The sequence below is a fragment of the Lepus europaeus genome, chromosome 17 (genome assembly GCF_033115175.1).
Source record: "Lepus europaeus isolate LE1 chromosome 17, mLepTim1.pri, whole genome shotgun sequence".
Classification (NCBI taxonomy): Eukaryota; Metazoa; Chordata; class Mammalia; order Lagomorpha; family Leporidae; genus Lepus; species Lepus europaeus.
The window spans coordinates 42821900-42839397 of NC_084843.1; the positions used below are offsets into that span (position 1 = coordinate 42821900).

At 41.2% G+C, this 17498-nt stretch overlaps 1 protein-coding gene across 2 annotated transcripts in view; it reads left to right on the plus strand.

Annotated features, from left to right (window-relative positions):
* Positions 1–17498, plus strand: part of PRKG1 (protein kinase cGMP-dependent 1) — a 1351832-nt gene that overhangs the window by 671590 nt on the left and 662744 nt on the right. The gene's annotated exons all lie outside the window — the stretch shown is intronic.

Genomic DNA, 17498 nt, shown 5'->3' on the forward strand with positions numbered 1-17498 from the left:
CATGTGGGTGCTGGTTCTAGTCCCAGCTGCTCCTCTTCCAATCCAGCTCTCTGGTATGGCCTGAGAAAGCAGTAGAAAATGGCCCAAGTGCTTGGGCCTCTGCATCCACGTGGGAGACCCAGAAGAAGCTCCGGGCTCCTGGCTTCCGATGGGCCCAGCGCCAGCCGTTGCAGCCATTTGGGAAGTGAACCAGTGCATGGACGATTCTCTCTCTCTGTCTCTGTCTCTCTCTGCCTCCTTCCCTCCCTCTTTCTGCCTCTGCCTTTGCCTCTCTATAACTCTGCCTTTCAGATAAATTAATAAATCTAAAAAAAGAAGCAATATTTGCCATTTCATTGTTATAGTGAGGAGTTGATAGGTGGCCAGACAGTGGGGCTGGGCACAGGGTTGGTGGCCCCAGAGAGAGTGCTGCATTTTTTTTTTTTTTTTTTGCATGGGCTTCAAAATGCAGAGTAGTGCTGAACTTCTTTGGATGTAGATTCGATGGTCACTGAACATGTCTGGGTGAACAAAGCACCACTGTTTCTGCAGAGCTCATAGTCAGATTGACCCACACAGAAGCTCCTCCTGCCACACCGAGGTGATCTGACTGAAAAGGAACAGGTTGTTCCTAAACCAGAAGAGGAGGTAACACACAAGACAAAGATATGCCAGAAGAAACAAAAATTTATGGGGTGGGAATAAATTCAGAATAAAATAAAAGCAAATAGAAAGAAACACCAGCAACAGCAACAAACTTTCAGCTCTCTAAAACCATTTCAGAAAATCTATACTGGGTATAGACATGGCGATTAATTGGAAATGATCATGGAAATGACATGTTTGCTTTATATGTGAGATAACCTCTAACTTATAAGCTAAGGTACTGGTAAGGACCAGAATTCAGCTTCATGCCTTTTCACTAACCGCATCTACTATTTTACTCCTAGAAACTGATAAACAGAAAATTTAGTGTAATTGTCAGAGGATAGAGGTAAGGACAGTTTTTGCTCTGTGACTTTTATCAGAGCCAATCAGAACTTTTAGGAAAATTGTTTACTTTGGGCTTTATTTCCCCAGATTTACCCATATTCATTCAGATGACTTAGATTCTACTTTTCCAATATTAGAAAACACAACATTTCCTTCCAAAAAAAGTAATGTGTGGGAAAGAGATTGAGTGACATCTTTAGCTCTTTAAATGACAAAGACAATTACTCACGTTTTCCTCTCTTTAAACACCAAGCCAATACACTATATCCAATATAAGCATTTTTTTGTCTGCCTTATGTGTGAAAATTTGCAAATATCTCTGTTCTTACAGGAATCTGATAGATCATACTGATAACTGCTTATTGAATGTTTCCCAGGAAGCTGTGTGTAGACAGAAAAGTATGCTTTAAACACACTATAGCAGAAGCTATTTCAGTTTTTGAAGCAAGCTCTCGGTAATTGGGCACCTAAATGGCAGGCAGCTCAGCTAGCTATAGTTGATACCACGTTCTCTTTCTTTGTTTCTGGTGATAGAAATCTAGTTCTCAAGAAAGACGAAACAATGACATTGCTGATGAGACAGTGACACGTAGAGAGCATCCTGTTGCTGGAGGAAAGTCAAGAGTAGACAAGTGGAAACATCTCATCAAGAGTTGCTCTTGTTTAAGTTGATTCTCAGGAGGTATTTGTTACACCTCTTCTCCTCCCCACTGCACATTTCCTTGAATGGAGTTCATTCTTATCTTTGCCTGTCTGAAGCTGGTGGTCAGTCTGACAGTTGGCGCTAATGTTTCTCTTTGTTTCCCTGGCAAAACATCACAAGAGATATCATGAATTTCCTGTCACTCTTAATGCTTGCTATTTTTCTCTATTAAAAATATTTCCTGGACATCCTTCCATAAACCTTGAGCCCAAGGAATGATTGTTAATACAAAAATTGTTAAGTGTTTCAGGGCAAGTCAATCAAACCTGTATTTACCCCTAATCCAGTATAAAATGACAGAAAAGGGTCTTATTTTCCAAACCTTTGACTTTTGTGTTGGAAGATCTGGTTTTTTGAAAACGTGTCCTATATTTGGGGTTCTATTGTGTCACGAGAGAATCATAACCTTGAAGATGGAGTTATGATTGATGAACACCTACTAGCTGGACCCATTCACCACTGAAAGCGATTCAGGTGTCCTTGTTGTTTCAGAATTCATGGTGTGAGAGTAGACCCTGTTTTCTATCAACTGCCAGTGAAGCCAAGGAGTAAGGAAACTGCCCAATTAGGTTCAGTGCTTTGTGGATGAGACCATTTATTTCATTTCTTGCTGTTCTTGTTCTCTATGATAAATTGAAATCTGCCTCCTTATGAAGATCAGCATTGTTTTACTGCATATCTCTGAAGCTTCTTAGCATCCAATCCCTCTTTTGAGTCAGGGATTCAGATCTTTCTGTTTGGCGTATTCTTTCAAGTCTTCTGTTTTTTAGCAGAATATCCTCAGGTTCTCCAGTGACTGTCCTCTTCTGAGGAACTCTTATGCATCAGTGCCTCTCTTCCAGTGGGAGTTGGGACACCATGGCATTCTTCACAGAATCATTTAGATAGGTAAATAATTTGAAAATACCGAACAAAACAAGTGGCTAAATTGTGGTATAGCCTCAAGACAGACTGTTACTCAATCTTTGAGCTATGCATTAAAGGAAAATTTCTGACTATGGAAAATATTTAAATAGTATCATATTACTGAGAGTTAGTATCATATGATTGAGTATCATATGATAGTATGATCATATGATCAAATAGTATCATATGATTGAGACTTCTAATACAAAAATCCAGTATCTGAAATGCCATGAAATCCAAAACTTCTTGGTTGCTGACACGACATTCCAACTGGAGGGAAAATGACTAAATGGAAGTTACCAAAACCAAAGTGGTGGTGGGTTTTTATTTTCTTCTTTACTGTTTTTCTGTCTCTACAGTGTATGTCGGTTCATCTCTCATCTCTCATACATAGAACAGGGCATCATATTCCAGGTGTGCACGGAACACATCAGATCATGACCTCCTTTTCTCTGTGTTCTGCTTCTAATGAAACCAAAACTTGAAGAAGGGATTTCATATTTTGAATTATTCAGAGGGTGGATTTGAATTCTTCCTTTGTGGTTGCTTTGAAGCCTCTTTCTCTTATCACACTCTGTCCCCTAAATTGGTTTACTTGAGGAAGGGAGAATCTTTGCTTAATTGAATCCTAAGGGAGTATATAATATATACCCTAGAAATTAGTACATGGAATAATACTTCAGGGCAAGTCATTAAGAATATGAGAACTACCATGTTTATAATAAAAATTGAAAACCAATAACAAGTGTTTGGGGGGGGGGGTGTTGTGACACACTGGGTTAAGCAACCTCTTGTGGTTCTGGCATCCCCTATCAGCACCAATTTGAGTCCCAGCTACTCCATTGCCAATGCAGTTTGCTGATGATGCACCTGGGAAAGCAGTGGAGGATGACCCAAGTCCTTCCACCCCTGTCCCCTATGTGGGAGACCAACATCGAGTACCAGGTTCCTGGCTTCTGCCTGGCCCAGCCCTGGCTATTGTGACCATTTCAGGGAGTCAAACAGTGAATGGAAGATTTTCTCTTTTTCTCTCTCTCTAACTTTGCATTTCAAATAAATAAATAAGTCTTTTCTTAAAAAATAAGTCTTTTTTAAAAAGTCTTAAAAATAAACAAGTATTGGGGAAATGGGGAGAAATGATATAAATTACTGGTGGAATTGTAAAACAGTAAAGCTACTTTGGGAAAAGTTTGACAGTTTCTTAAAAGTTGAAAACAAATTTGCTGTATCATCCAATATACTCTATTTCTAGATATTTGTCCAAGGGAAATGTAAATATAAGTTCATATTTGTACAAACATGTTGATAGCAGCAAAGCTCATAGTTGCCAAAAAGTAGAAATAATCCAAATGTTCATCAACTGGTAAATGAATAAACAAAATGTCATATAGTCATACAATGGATTATTCTTTGGCAGGATACTGATACATGGAGTGAAATAGGTGTGTTACTGGAGAAGCCAAAGGGTCCTTTGTCTTCGCAACAAGAAAGAATTCAGGCACGAGACAAAGAGTAGTGGAAAGCAACATAGCAAGGTTTATTAGGGTAGGGACATCCGTAAGAATGGATGGGCACCTCCAGACAGGACCTGAGAGTGCCCAGTCGCTCAGACTTGGGGAGAGTGAGGTTACATGGTGGAGTGGAGAGAATACAACTGGGCAGGCCAGGTGGGCAGCTCAGCAGAGAGGCAGAGGACTAAGCACGAAGTTTATATTTAGGCCGGGGGTTTTTAAGGGGATGGGTCTTGCCTTCCCGCCTCTTCTCCTTCTTCTCCTCCTGGAACAAAGGACTTTTTGGATGTTAATATGAAAAATTCCTTTCTGAGTTTTCCCCCTGAACTTATCAGACTGGAGGAAGCCTGGCTGGCATCACCCAGTTAAAAGGAGGGATGGGCAGGACCCCCTGGAAGGTCAGGATCTGGGCAGGATGTTTGAAGTGCAGATACTGGGCTATACCTAGAAGGTTGTCGGGATGACTTTGAGATGCAGATGCTGGACCTGGATGTCAATGCCTTAGGCCTTTGTCACACACACATAAGCTCATTTCTGACTTCCTACCTAACAGATGGACTTCAAAAACATTAGAATAAGGACAAGTACCCAGATGGAAAGAGTACAGATTATATAATTCTATTTATATAAAATACCCCAAGAAAGACAAATTCTTACAAACAGAAAGGACATTACTGGTTTCCTTGCATCAGGGGAGAGTGGAGGATAATTCCAAATGGACAGGAGACATTTCTGAGTTGATAGAAGTATTTCAAAAACTGGATTTTTTGATGGTTGCATACATAAATTTACCATAAATCATCATTAGGACATGAATTTAAAAATAGGTGCATTTTATTATGTGTAAGTTATACTTCAATGAACGTATTGAAAATTTTAAAAAGAGTGTGCAGATAAACTTTTCTTACAGTTCTTCAATTACTGTTATCAAGCAAACCTCCAGGAGATTCAACCCAGAACAGAACATGTTAGGGCAGGAGCTGGCACTGTAGCCTAGCAGGTTAAGCTGCCATCTGCAGCACCAGCATCCCATATGGGCATTGGTCTATAACTCAGAGTGCCTACTGCTCCATTTCCAATCTAGCTCCCTGCTAATGCACCTGGGAAAGTAGCAGAGGATGGCCCAAGTCCTTGGGCCCATGCACCCACATGCTAGACCCAGAATAACCTCCTGGCTCCTGGCTCCTGGCTTTGTCTTGGCCCAGCACTGGCCTTTGCAAGCATTTGGGGAGTGAATCATTGGATGGAAGACCTCCCTCTGTATCTCCCTCTGTCTCTCTCTGTAACTCTGCCTTTCAAATAAATTTATTTTATTTTATTTTTTATTTTTTTTGACAGGCAGAGTGGACAGTGAGAGAGAGACAGAGAGAAAGGTCTTCCTTTTGCTGTTGGTTCACCCTCCAATGGCCGCCGCGGTAGGCGCGCTGCGGCTGGTGCACCGCGCTGATCCAATGGCAGGAGCCAGGTGTTTCTCCTGGTCTCCCATGGGGTGCAGGGCCCAAGCACTTGGGCCATCCTCCACTGCACTCCCTGGCCACAGCAGAGAGCTGGCCTGGAAGAGGGGCAACTGGGACAGGATCGGTGCCCCAACCGGGACTAGAACCCGGTGTGCCGGCGCCGCAAGGCGAAGGATTAGCCTAGTGAGCTGTGGCGCTGGCCCATCAAATAAATTTTTAAAAAAATATTTTAAATAGTAGGGAAAATTATGGTCTGAGTTGTAGCTTTTCTTCCAGATCAACATTAATTTATGTTGCACTTCTCCCTATCTGTAACCTCATGGAATATGACATTTGTTCTACCTTGTATTCAGTTTTCTTTTAAAATTGATTGAGTACCTGCTACCACTAATATTGAAAAAGCAATGATAGTGTCATTTCACTTGCAGCACAGCAACATTGCTGAAGTCAAATACTAATTCTGTGTATTTATGAGCACCTTATAGGATCAAAGTTTTCACAGAGGAAAGGAGGTTAGCATTTTATTGGTGTGTGAGAAGAAACGTTCACATAATCGGGAGGTTGACTTGGCTACCGCTTGTCATGCATGTCACAAAGCAGCAGAAATCCCTGTGAAAATTGGATGGCTGTTATTCACTCATTCTTCAGTGAGTTTTTTATAATTAAAAATAACTTGACATTGAGCATGAAGCGTGAAATGTATAATTTTGTTTTAGAAACCATATTTGTCTTTCTGGTGATTAGGAGCTATTTATCACAGGACATAGTCCGAGGTTTTATGTTCAAGAAAAAGACAATATCATTCTAAAGATTCTTCTTGCATAGTGCTAGAGAAACACATTTCTGTTCGTTTTTTAAAATGACTGAAAGCCATTCTATGAAATCTTTAATTGAGAATTCTCCTCAAACTGTCTTTCTTTTTGCTTTTCGCTTTCGTAAAAGAGACCCATAACACCCTAGAAATAATGAGCAGGGTTATTTTATAAACTTTTATATTTTTCTGCTTTTCATCTTTTGTACAGCAATATCTGTTCCCTTTTTTGGCCCTGTGTTAGTATTATTTTATTTGTCTGCAGTTCCTTTATTATGTACAAGCATTATTTACCACCAGCTCAGTTGAACCTGGTATTGGCATCATTTAGCGGAGTGACTGGTCAGGGTTAGGCTCAATTTTTTTTAAGAGTTATTTATTTGAAAGGCAGAGTTACAGAGAAGCAGAGGGAGGAAGAGAGGGAGAGACAGAAACAGAGACAGAGAGAGAGAGAAAGGAGGTATCTTCCATCCGCTGGTTCACTACCCCCAAAAAACCCAGAGCTGTGTTGATCCGAAGCCAGGAGCCAGGAGTTCTTCTGAGCCTCCCACGCAGGTGCAGGGGCCCAAAGACTTGAGCCATCTACTTCTACTTTCCCAGGCCACAGCAGAGAGCTGGATCAGAAGTAGAGCAGCCGGAACATGAACCGGCACCCATGTGGGATGCCGGTACTGCAGGCGGTGGCTTTATCTGCTACACCACAGCGCTGGCCCCTAGGATCACTCTTGGAAAATTTTGTTTCAAGGGGAAGTTTCTATTGGTTATGCTTTTTAATCAATCAATATAAGAGTTTGAAATTTTCTTTTAATCCCTTTAGACAGTGTGCACCTTTTACATTTTCTGGATTTTTACCCCCATTATTCATTGATTTATTCATTCATTCAACCAACCAGCTTTTAATGAAAATCCACCAGAGTGCCATCTACTGGAAGTGTAGAAATAAAACACATAACTTCTGCCCCAAGAGATTCACCAACCAATTGACTGACAGTGAAATACAAGTGCTAATGTAGGAGAAAAACAAGGACTGTTGACAGGGTAACAAGGAATAGAGCAAAAGAATCAGGATGACTTCCTGAGTGGTCTTTCAGTTAATTCTTAAAGAAATAAGCCAGTTAGAAGGAAAGAAAGGGTATAGCAAGCAAATAGAAAAAAACTTGGGTAACGTTATAGATTTACAAAAGGACATGGAAGGAAATATAGTTCAGTATACTATGGAATGGTGAAATTTTCCTTTTTCCTTTAAAAAAAAAATGACACGGGTGAAGGCTTGTGCATGTTCTGTAAACTCTGTTTCTTCCTTGTTTACAAAGTGGAGAGAATGCATGCAGCTTGCTCAGCGGGGTACAAGCCTGTATTGAGTGCTTCATGGTCCTTTAGGGGTGGAGGCAAGGGTTTCATGTGATGTCCCCTCTGATTAAGGATTAATGAAACCCTCTTGATTAACCTTTGATCTCCTTAGAAAGTTCTGAAGCCTGATAAATAGTTTGCAGCCCAGATAGGTGCTTCTTGGTTTTGAAACTGTATGACACTTTGTGTTTCTGTGTGGGTCCAAACTGATGAAATCTTTACTTAATATATACTAAATCAATCTTCTGTATATAAAGATAATTGAAAATGGATCTTGATGTGAATGGAATGGGAGAGGGAGATGGCAGGGGTGTGAGGGGGAGGGAAATTGTGGGGGGGGGGAAGCCATTGTAATCCATAAACTACGTTGGAAATTTATTTTTACTAAATAAAAAATTTAAAGAAAAGAATATTCCAAATATTGGACATACTATAATAATAATAATAAAAAAAGAAACTGTATGATTTATGAGGCACAGTTGCTCAGTGTGGGATCTGTTGAAGTCGTTCTGATAGTGCAATTGCAAGTGGAAGGCGGAGCACCAGAGTGGCTGAGCGCTCAGGCTTCTGAAATCAGACCTGCAAAGTTCCTCTTTCTAATTTACAAAATGAGACTAATAACAGTCTACAACTCAATGTTTTTCTGAAACATGGAGGACTTCAGAATGCTTGCCACATAGCAGGCAGCTATAAGACTTCTGAAATAGTAGCTAAAAGTTACCATCTTCCTGCCATCTTGTTTCAGTAGTAAATCAGTATACTGGATGTGTGTTTTCTCAGTGTGTTAAACAGATCTGATGTATATTTTGGCTTTTGTTATCTTTATTAACCATCTTTAAGATTCTCCTATTTCTTTTCTCCATTTCACTAATAAATAGACTGTGTTAGTTAAGTGCATCTGAAAGCAAGCTGCGTTTTATGATGTGTTAGTGAGCCATATAGTCAGTTTAGAGGGTGACAGCCAGCACTTTGTTTTGTTTTTAATTTATTTATTTATTTGAAACTCAGAGTTACACAGAGAGAGGAGAGGCAGAGAGAGAGAGAGAGAGGGAGATCAGTCTTCTGTCAGCCAAAGTTGTGCCAATCTGAAGCCAGGAGCTTCTTTCTGGTCTCCCACACAGGTGCAAGGAAGTGGAGCAGCCAGGACTTGAATCTGCACCCATATGGGATGCCGGCACTGCAGGCAGCGGCTTTACCAGCTACGCCACAACACCGGCCCCACCAGCACTTCATTTTTATGAAATAAGAAGGAACATAATTGAAAGTATAGGAATGTACAGGAATCAGTACATAAAATCAGCTAGATGTATCATGGGTTCTGAACCCCCAGATTCAATCAGCTGAAGAGCATACATATTCCAAAACATACTGTGTTTGTACTGAAAATGCACAGACTTCTTCATATTATTATTTTCCATACAATATAGTATAATAACTTCCATAGCATTTACTTTGTCTTAGGTATTACGAGTAATCTGGGAATGCAAGGGTAGGGAACTTTTTTCTGCCAAAGCCATTTGCATATTTATTACATCATTCACAGGCCATACAAAATTATCAAGTTGAAAATTAGCCTTCTGTAGATTTATTGAATTTCAAGTCCAGCCTGTGGTTGCTGTGGCAGGGCCAGAACGAATGATTCCTAAGCCCTGAAAGAATACAGGAGGATGTTGTAGGATATGTGCAAAGGCTATGCTGTTTTTAAAAGACTTGAACTTCTGCATGTGGGTATCTGCTGGGGATCACTGTTCTGTTTCATTAAATTTGTTTTCAAGTATGTGTATATGAAGTTGTGTACAAGGGTGATTGCAAAAGCTTGTGGCAATTGAAATTAAGATATAAATTTAAATTGGTACAAAAATTCTAAAAATTGTACATATGAGAGATTTCAAAAATGTTATTGGGAGGAAGTGTTGTGGCACTGAGCTTTAGATTGCTCAGTGGGCCAGAGGGTCTCTCCCTCTCTTTCTGTAACTTTTCCATTCAAATAATTAAATAAATTTTTACATGACACTGCTTGAGATGCCCACATCTCCTATCAGAGTGCTGGTTCCAGTTCTGGCTACACTGTTTCCTATGCAGTTCTCTGCTAATGTGCCCAGGAAGCAGCAGATAATGGCTTAGGTACTTGAGTTCCTGACACCCATGTGAGAGACCAGGATGGAATTCCTGGCTCCTGGCTTTAGTCTGGGCAACTCCCAGATGCTGTGGTCATTTGGGGAGTGAACCAGTAGATGGAAGATCACTCTCTCATACACTACCTATTTCTTTCTGTTTCTGTCACTCTGCTTTTCAAATATGTATATTATTTAAAAATTTCATGAAAATGCACATTATAAAAAAATTATTCAGAGATTTTTTTAAAAAATTCGAAGACTTGTTTATTTGAAAAAACTACACAGAGAGAGGGAGAGAGAGAGAATTTTCCATCTGCTCCCAGATGGCTGCATTGGCCAGGGCTGGGCCAGGTGGAATCCAATAGTCAGGAGATTCCTGTGGGTCTCCCAAGTGTGTGGCAGGGTCCCAAGCACTTGGACCATCCTCTGCAGCTTTTCTCAGGCCATTAGCAGGGAGCTGGACTGGAAGTGGAGCAGCCAAGACTTGAAACAGCACCCATTTGGATGCTAGCATCACAGATGGCACCTTTTGCCTCTATGCCACAATGTTGGCCCCTAAAAAAAAAAAGTTTTTGCACAACATAACCTCATCTTTTACTTCCACTTTTCCATGAATTTTTTAAGTACCTTGGTATATTTTCTATTGTGGGTCTGGATCAAAAGTTTCAAAAGCAATTAGTCTGAAGGGCAAAGAACATTCATACACATTTCTCTTTTACTTGATCACAAGCCCACATTGCTGTAATACTTAGCTAAAATCTAGCAGATTAGAAGAGAAGGAAGGCCGGCGCCGTGGCTTAACAGGCTAATCCTCCGCCTTGCGGCGCCGGCACACCAGGTTCTAGTCCCGGTCAGGGCGCCGGATTCTATCCCGGTTGCCCCTCTTCCAGGCCAGCTCTCTGCTATGGCCTGGGAAGGCAGTGGAGGATGGCCCAAGTGCTTGGGCCCTGCACCCGCATGGGAGACCAGGAGAAGCACCTGGCTCCTGGCTTCGGATCTGCGAGATGCGCTGGCCGCAGCGGCCATTGGAGGGTGAACCAACGGCAAAAAGGAAGACCTTTCTCTCTGTCTCTCTCTCTCACTATCCACTCAGCCTGTCTAAATAAATAAATAAAATTTAAAAAAAAAAAGAGAAGAGAAGGAAGACAGAATTCATTGATAGTTACCACACATGCTTTAAAAGGATATAACAAAGTTGTTTTTAGGATGCAATGGGAAAAATACTGTCATTCCAATAGCCTATGTGCTGGAAAATTCCAGAATGACTTGGTCTTTGAAATTATGTTAAAAGGTCTTTGAAACATAGGTTGAAATTTTCCCAGCGCTCTTGTGAGCTTGTTCACAGCCATCACAGGCAAGTGTAGACGGCTTTAGGAGTGTGAAGGCTCAGAAAGCAAACTCTGCTTTCTTCCTCTGTTTTGTTTTCATCCATTCAGAGTGTTGCCTATTTGAGGCAGCCAGCTTAATCCTATCTTATCTGGACTTCCCCCATGGAGTTGATATTTTTCTTCACTGTAACGAATTTTCTAATTAGTTTGTGAATAAAATGGTTTACATTGAGGATAAAATTGCAAAGGTATGCAGTAACTAAACATGTGTTCTCTTTAATGGTTGAGTTCAGGCTACTTAGTTTATGTAGGGTCTCTGTGTTGTGATGGAATTGTACCTACTGACCCATGTCTCTCCTTGCTAGTGGAACTAATTCAGAACACGTGAGTCCATAGTGACAGATGGAGTAAATATTTCCCTTTTAAATGGTATTTTTCTTGATGCCGCTGTAAGGATCATGTTTGGAACCTTAGTGTTTTCCAAATATTGCCATCTGTAAAAATTCTTCTTTTAAAGCTTGTGCTCAGGTCTGGCACTGCAGTGCATCAGGTTAAGCCGCTGTCTGCAGGCATCCCATATGGGCGCCGGTTTGAGTCCTGACTGCTCTGCTTCTGATCCAGCTCCCTCCTACTGCACCTGGGAAATCAGCGGAGGGTGGCCCAAGTGCTCGGGTTCCTGCACCCATGTGGGAGACCCAGAAGAAACCCAGGGCTCCTAGTTTCAGCATGGCTCAGCACTGGCCATTGCGGTCATTTGGAAAGTGAACCAGTGGATGAAAGATCACTCTCTCTGTCTCTCCTGTAACTCTGTGACTTTCAAGTAAATCAACAAATCTTAAAATAAAAAAAAAGATTATGCTCAATGAAATAGATCTTGTTTTTAAATTCATGTAGTCTTTCCAGTACATTTTTTAAAAAGATCTATTTGAAAGTTGGAGTTACAGGGAGAGAGGGAGAGGGCGAAGCTGAGATGCAGAGAGATCTTCCATCTGCTGGTTCACTCCCCAAATGGCAGCAACAGCTAAGGCTGGGCCAGGCCAAAGCCTGGAGCCCAAGTCTCCCACATGGGTACAGGGCCGCAAGCACTTGGGCCATCCTCCATTGCCTGCTTGGCGTGTTAGCAGGGAGCTGGGTCAGAAGTAGAGAACCAGCATTCATATGGGATACTGGTATTGCAGGTGGTGGTTTAATCTACTGCAGCACAATGCCAGCCCATATAGTACATTTTTAAACTAGATTTGCACCATTGTTGTTTAGAGATGATCAGTATTAGCAGAATACTTTTGGATTTAAGTAGAGGTTCTGAGGCTCCACCTGTTGCTAGTCAAAACAAGGGATGACTTAATGTCAATGGCCTGAGAGAGGGAGCCACTCAAATATTTAGAAAAACAGTTACCTTGAGATCTCTCCAGGTTTGTTTTGTTGACTTCCTATTTTGTATCCTAAGAAATTTGCATCACAATATTGCGAGCCTGGTGTGAGGCTAGCAGAGATAGTTTTGAACAAATTCTTACCCCGTCATAGTTGATGCTGAACGTCCTGAGGGAAGGGCAAGTACTGCAAACTCAAAAGCACACATAAATCAAGTCAGGTCATTTCAGTAATGAGTCAAGCACATGGCATTTCTACTCAAGCTTTCGTTTTTCTTCCTTTTAGCAGATTTCTGGTTACAGAGAAATGATTTCAATCCTCTAAAAAAAGTGAAGATGTAAACACGAAAATGAGTGACAGCTGGCCTCTTCACTCTGGGGTAGGAGAGACCAGTGTGGTGTGTGGCAGAGAGGAGAAGCCACACCCTGCTTCACCAGCTGCTGAGCGTGCTTCTAGCCCATGGTGGTCATTTGAGAAGTCTGGCCCAGCAGATTTTTTTTTTCCCAGGAGAAACCAAATCTAGGATTTTTGTATAACATCTCCTGGCTTATAAATCTAGGTTGGTTTTTTTTGTGTGTGTGTGTGGAGGCTACACAAGCCAAACAAATTGATCTGTGAGCTTAGTTGACCTACTGGTTGTCAGTTGACCCCTGAGATATACATTTTCCAACAAGAACAGATGGAACATTTTCTTTGCTAATGAGGTCAGTAATGTAGAAGTGCTCTGGAACACCCCTTCTGACTTTGGGGTCTTGATTTAATAAAAATGTATTCGTCACCAATGTGTTGTATTTTAGAGAATGCAAATATTTCTGTGATCAGTCACAAATCACTTAGGTTGGAGAAGGCTGGGCGAGAGATTGCAGCCAAGCTGGAATGAAATACATGCTTCAATACACGTTTTCAAAAGACTCTGTTGAAGTCCTAAACCTAACCTAGGCACCAGAAAAGCTTCCTCCGAGGAAGTGACAATGAATGAGACTGAAGTACTCAGAGGATTTTGATTGGGACAAATGGAGGGCTTTACCCAGGAGAGGTAAATAAGCATCTCTGTAGTCATTTTGAGGGCTTCAGTATGTCTGAAAATGACGAATGAGTCCATGTGAATGGAAAGGGTGATGCATACAATTGGGAGCAGGACGAGGGGTACCTTAAATACCATTCAGTAGCTCAGAGACTCGAAAATATGTATTTATCGGGGCTGGCGCTGTGGCACAGTGGGTTAATGCCCTGGCCTGAAGCACCGGCATCCCATATGGGCACTGGTTTGAGACTCGGCTACTCCACTTCTGATCCAGCTCTCTGCTAGGGCCTGGGAAAGCAGTGGAAGATGGCCCAAGTCCTTGGACCCTTGCACTTGTGTGGGAGACCAGGAAGAAGCTCCTGGCTCCTGGCTTCGGATTGGCGCAGCTCTGGCCGTTGCGGCCAATTGGGGAGTGAACCATTGGATGGAAGACCTCTCTCTCTCTCTGCCTCTCCTCTATCTGTGTAACTCTGACTTTCAAGTAAATAATCTTTAAATAAAAAAAATGATAATGCCATGAGTATCATTGACTATTTAAAAAAAAAAAAAAAAAGGGAGAGCCCTTCAGGTTTTAGACCAGGAAAGAGATGAATCTAATTTGACCTGATCTGTGTGTACTTATCCAGAGTCCTAGACCAGGTTCCCTTAAAGTATTTGGAAACCTTCTCTGAGGACTGGTTAAAAATAGACTCCATGCCTAGATACCAATAAGATTTCTGGAGACACACGTCTTTTTTTTTTCTTTCTTCTTCCTTTTTTCCTTTCTTTCTTGCCTTCTTTTTTTTTTTTTTTTCCTTTCTTTCAAAGCAAGAGACTCTCATCCACTGGTTCACTTCTGAAATACCCAGAATGCCAAGGCTGGGCCAGGAACAAAACTGGGAGCTCTTCATGGAGTCCAGATCTCCCACATGGGTGGCAAGAGCCCAGCTACCTGAGCCATTAGCAGTACCTCCCAGGTCCTGCATTATCAGAAAGCTGGAGTCCAAGAATGGAGTTGAGAGTGGAACCCAGATACCCTGATGTAGGACACAGGCGTCTTAACCACTCAGCTAAACACCCTCTCCCTAACAAGTCTTGAGGATCAGCTTCTCACTAGTCACGACAAATTAAATGCTTGTGATTTCTAGCCAACACAATGAAGCAGTGTCTCTGGAGGCTGTCAGAATATCAGCAACTTAAGTAGTGTGCAGAACATAATAGGCCATCTTGCATTTGGATTCTGTGCAGAGAATATTATACTTCTATTAGAAGCAACTAATAGAAGTCATAAAAACATAAATTAGATGGGATTAGGCTAAAATAGGCTAGGAAGGAGATGCGTTGACCTTAATTACTTTAATAACAAAAACAAAAGCGTTTATACTGTGTGATGGTACCACAATATGAAAGAAAAATAGAGGCCGGCACTGTGGTGTAGTAGGTTAAGCCTCCAACTGTGATGCCAGCATCCCAAATGGGCACAGGTTCATGTCTTGACTGCTCCTCTTCTGATCCAGCTCTTTGCTAATGGCCTGGGAAAGCCGTAGAAGATGGCCCAAGTCATTGGGCCCCTGCACCCACATGGGAGACCCAGAAGAAGTTTCTGGCTCTTGGCGTTGAACCAGCCCAGTTCCAGCTGTATCGGCTATCTGGGGAGTAAACCAGTGGATGGAAGACCTCTCTCTCTGTCTCTCCCTTCTGTGTCTATAGACCTACCTCTCAAATAAATAAATAAATAAATCTTTAAAATAATTTATTCAAAATAAGAGGAAAACACTTTATAATCTTAAGAAAATTGTCTTGGATTAAAAAGGAAATATAAAATGAAATGAGGATTAAGGATTTTTTCCTCCTAAAATGTTGATGGTCAAAATACACTTGTTGGTAATGTGCCATGAAGGGCACCTGTTGATCAGTGCATGAGTGTTGGTCAGGAAAAACCAACTATTGTGCCAAATTATAATTAGATAAGAAATGTCCTAGACAGATGGCCATTCTGGCACAGTTGGCCTAAACAGTGTGTGAATTCATGTGAATTACTTTAACACATTATTTTTCTTTTGCAAGAAACTCAGTGTAGAATGCACGTGACTCCCGTTCATCAACTCATCAGTAATTATAGGTCTAAATTAATCACTTGGGTTATCACTTGCCAATTGCTCAAGCTGGCCTCTCTAGATACTTTAGAGACCAGGGAACAATTTGGTTCAACAGTATTAAGTAAATAGCCTGAGATCACACTAACAAAAATAAAAATGGGTACTGTTCAACTTCAAATCTTTGCTTACTTAATAGAGCAATGCAAAAATGAATTCCTATAAAGCTTTTGAAACAAATTTATCATCAACCTTGATTAAAGTAAATAAATCAGGGGAGTCAAATGGGAATATGGGAACATATGGCAAACATACTTGATTGGTCTTATTTTCATTTTTTTGAAACATAAGCTGCTTTTAACTCTTATAGAAGGAAATGGGGTTAAATGAATTCATTATTTTTTTTTTTACAATCTCATGTTCCTTCTTGGCTTTTGAGTGTATCTGACATAAATTTGAGAAGAGGAAAAATCGACATTGCCTTGGGCCTTTGCAGGCCTTGGCCCTTGCCAGTTGTTTGTCTAATAGTCAGAAAATTGCAAAACAAAACCATTGACTCCCCATAATCAGGTCTATAAATTAATGGGTTTAGCTGAAAAATATTTGAGCCCTGCTAATCATATGAATGGTTATTTGGTCTGTGTTTTATTTATAGTACTCAGTAATTGGAATTGAGTAAGAGTAAGCTGACACATACTAAATATCTCCATGAAGATACAGCTTTGTGTGTGAGAACCTCATCACTTAACAGTGCAGCACAGAGTATCCCTCCGTAATTATTTAATTAGCTAACAGTTCTGGGTTATCTCAGGAGCAGGAGGTGACTTGGTATTTTACGTGGAGTGAGAACTTTGAGCAATAGGATAGATTTGAAAAGACTGTACCTGGGTAAGTGGGGCGAGGGCAGCTTTTCATTTGATCTATTTGTCTTCTCTCTGGATCATTCTTTGTTCCCTTTAATAGATAGCTTGTCTTTTTTCTTCTTTGAAGCTAATTTACCTTTTTAAAATTTTATCTATTTTTACCCATGTGATGTGATAGACAGCAAATGGGGACAGCGTAACTCAATGCTTCTCCCTGAACCCTATTCTTCACAGAATAAGATGCCAATTGTGAATTCCTAAGGTAACAACTAATTAACTGGCTAGAGAGTGCTCATCCTAGGGAATATGAATTTTTTTTTTAAAGTAAAGTAGGATTTATTTAAGTTGAAACCTTCTGCTTCCAAGAGAGGAAAACCCAAAGGGGCCTGGTGGCAGTCGGCTTTAAGTTCTGACAGTCAGATTGGCAGTCAGTTACCAGGCGGGGACAAAAACCATCCAAAGAGTTCATTTATAATTCCCCATCCTGTCTGGCCTGCTAAGGGTCGGGGAGATAACTTGTTTTCACAATAAGCTGTGAGCTCCGGAGGAGCTTCCTTGCTATTCTCATGGTAAATTTGGAGAGGAATCTTTTTTTTTTCATTCAGTAATATATATTTTTTAAAGATTCATTCATTTATTTATTTGAAATACAGAGTTACAGGGAGAGGGAGAGGGAGACAGAGACAGACAAAGTCTTCCATCAGCTGGTTCACTCCCCAGATGGCTGCAATGGCCAGAGCTGTGCCAATCCCAAAGAGCCAGGAGCCAGGAGCTTCTTCCGGGTCTCCTACATGGGTGCAGGGGCCCAAGGACTTGGGCCATCCTCCACTGCCCTCCCTGGCTATAGCAGAGAGCTGGATTGGAAGTGGAGCAGCTGGGACTCATGTCGGCGCTGCAGGTGGCAGCTTTACCAGTTTCCCCACAGTGCTGGCTGCAGGAGCAGTAATGTTACAATGAAAGTAGTTAAATGTGTTTGAGTGAAGAGGAAAAAAAGATGAGAGATCATCGAT